The sequence below is a fragment of the Mustelus asterias genome, chromosome 22 (assembly GCF_964213995.1).
Source record: "Mustelus asterias chromosome 22, sMusAst1.hap1.1, whole genome shotgun sequence".
Classification (NCBI taxonomy): domain Eukaryota; kingdom Metazoa; phylum Chordata; class Chondrichthyes; order Carcharhiniformes; family Triakidae; genus Mustelus; species Mustelus asterias.
Genome location: NC_135822.1, coordinates 50386959 through 50389996, shown reverse-complemented (window position 1 = coordinate 50389996; position 3038 = coordinate 50386959).

Genomic DNA, 3038 nt, shown 5'->3' with positions numbered 1-3038 from the left:
ATGGGGGACCTTATCAAACGCCTTACTAAAATCCATGTATATGACATCAACTGCCCTACCTTCATCAACATACTTAGTTACCTCCTCAAAAAATTCTATCAAATTTGTGAGGCACGACTTGCCTTCACGAATCCGTGCTGACTATCTCGGATTAATCCGCATCTTTCTAAATGGTCGTAAATCCCATCCCTAAGGACCCTTTCCATCAATTTACCAACCACCGAAGTAAGACTAACCGGTCTATAATTACCAGGGTCATTTCTATTCCCTTTCTTAAACAGAGGAACAACATTCGCCATTCTCCAGTCCTCTGGCACCATCCCCGTGGACAACGAGGACCCAAAGATGAACGCCAAAGGCTCTGCAATCTCATCCCTTGCCTCCCAAAGAATCCTAGGATACATTTCATCAGGCCCAGGGGACTTATCGACCTTCAGTTTATTCAAAACTGCCAAGATATCCTCCCTCCGAACATCTATTTCCTCCAGCCTATTAGCCTGTAACACCTTCTCTTCCTCAAAAACATGGCCCCTCTCCTTGGTGAACACTGAAGAAAAGTATTCATTCATCACCTCGCCTATCTCTACTGACTCCATTCACAAGTTCCCACTACTGTCCTTGACCGGCCCTAACCTCACCCTGGTCATTCTTTTATTCCTCACATAAGAGTAAAAAGCCTTGGGGTTTTCCTTGATCCGACCCGCCAAGGACTTCTCATGTCCCCTCCTAGCTCTCCTAAGCCCCTTTTTCAGCTCATTCCTTGCTAACTTGTAACCCTCAATCAAGCCATCTGAACCTTGTTTCCTCATCCCTACATCAGCTTCCCTCTTCCTTTTCACAAGACATTCCACCTCTTTTGTGAACCATGGTTCCCTCCCTGCCTGACAGGAACATACCTATCAAGGACATCCAGTATTTGTTCCTTGAAAAAATTCCACTTTTCATTAGTTCCTTTCTCTGACAGTTTCTGTTCCCAACTTATGCCCCCTAATTCTTGCCTAATCGCATCATAATTACCCCTCCCCCAATTGTAATAGTTAAGAAGGCATAAGGCATGCTTGCCTTCATCGTCCAGGGCAGTGAGTTTAAAAATTGGCGCAGTCATGTTGCAGCTTTATAGAACCTTAATTAGGCCGCACTTGGCACATAGTGTTGCATTCTGCTCGCGACACTACCAGAAGGATGTGGAGGCTTTGGAGAGGGTACAGAAAATATTTGCCAGGATGTTGCTTGGTATTGAGGGCATTATCTATGAAGCGAGGTTGTTCGAAACATCGCTTGCCCTCATGGAACGACGGACTTTGAGGGGCGACCTGATAGAAGTCTTCAAGATTACGAGAGGCATGGACAGAGTGGATCGTCAGAAGCTTTTTCCAAAGCTGGAACAGTCAATTACTCGGTGGCTCAGGTTTAAGGTGCGAGGGGCAAGGTTTAAAGGAGATTTAGAAGGCAGACTTTTAACACAGAGAGTAGAGCGAGTCTGGAACTCGTTGCCGGGGGAGGTAGTGCAACATCATATGGTAGTGGTTTTTAATGGATGTCTTGACAAATACATGAATAGGATTTGGTCCCCGGAAGGGTAGGGGGGTTTAGTTACGTCGGCCAGCATGGTCAGTGCAGGCTTGGAGGGCCGAAGGGCCTGTTCCTGTGCTGTAATTTTCTTTGTTCTTTGTTCTTATTCAGCCACGGCTTTTGCACTCTTTTTATTATTATTTTATCTGTTGTGAAGTCAGTGTCCCTGGCAATGGCAGCATTTATTGCCTGTAGCCAGATGCCTTCAGGAAAAGATATCTGAGCCTTTTTTTGCTGCCTGGCTGCAGCGTACGATGTACTATTGCAAACATAGTTATATTAGGGATTGACCTCACACGAGAATGAAGCAACCCCGATATAGTCCCAACTCAGCATGGTATCCGACTTAGAAGGGAATGCGCAATTCAGGGTATTGCCGTACGTCTGTTCTTTTACTTCTAGGCGCTAGAGATCGCTGGTTTGGAATGAACTTTCGAATGAGTCTTGGTCATTTGCTGCTATGTATCATCTACACGGTACACAAATGATGCAGGTCATGAATGGTATGTCCAGAAAATCAGGCTGCTGACAAGCACCTTCTATTTTATTCCTTGTTACTGTCATTAGTGATCTGTTACAGGAGGAAAGGGGGTACAGGTTTAAGGTGAGAGGGGGAAAGTTTAAGATGTGTGAGAGAAGCTCAGAAAGTAGAGCCTGTCGGGAACGCGCTGCCAGAGGAGGAGGTGGAAACAGGCACATTAGCAACATTTAAGAGGCATCTGGATGGGAACATGAATAAGGAGGAAATAGAAGGATACGGACCGAAATAGGGCTGCATGTTTTTTTTAGTTGGGCATCATGATGGACAGGGGCTTGAAGGACCGAAGGGTCTGTTTCTGTGCTGTACTTTTCTTTGTTCTTCAAATTGGGCAGCGATTCAGTGGGAGAATTACTGAATGCTGAAAAGTTGAGCAAAAGATAGAAAGACGGAATGGGTGAAGAGGATCCAGAAATTCCAGTTGGACCATAGTGATTGTGAACATTTTGAGTAAATATTGAAATATTATCCCACAATTCTGGCAATGAGCACAAAGTAAGTGGAAGTTGTGCGATATTGATTGCGACGAGTTAATAAGGACAGCTGAGGATTGTCTGCATTGGAAATAAATGACGCACTCTCCGTATTGTGGAAGGTGGTGCAGAGATATTCGAGCAACTTTCTGATTGTTACTCTGTGTATCACGTTAGCAATTTCAGCAATCCAACCGGAGACAAGAATCACTGCCCTGCTGATTCTATAATGTAAATTGGAACTAAAAGGGATTAGGAGATTTGACAAACACAAAATCTCCCAGTTTGGGAATACGGTAACACGCGGTTAAAAATATATATAAAAAAGGAATGAGACCAGGATATTCATCGGGCATCATACCCCGGATGTGGTAATTTGAATAAAACGTTTTAACATCAAGTGCTTGCAAATCATATCGTGAAGAAATAACACAGATACTCGGTGCTGACTTGAG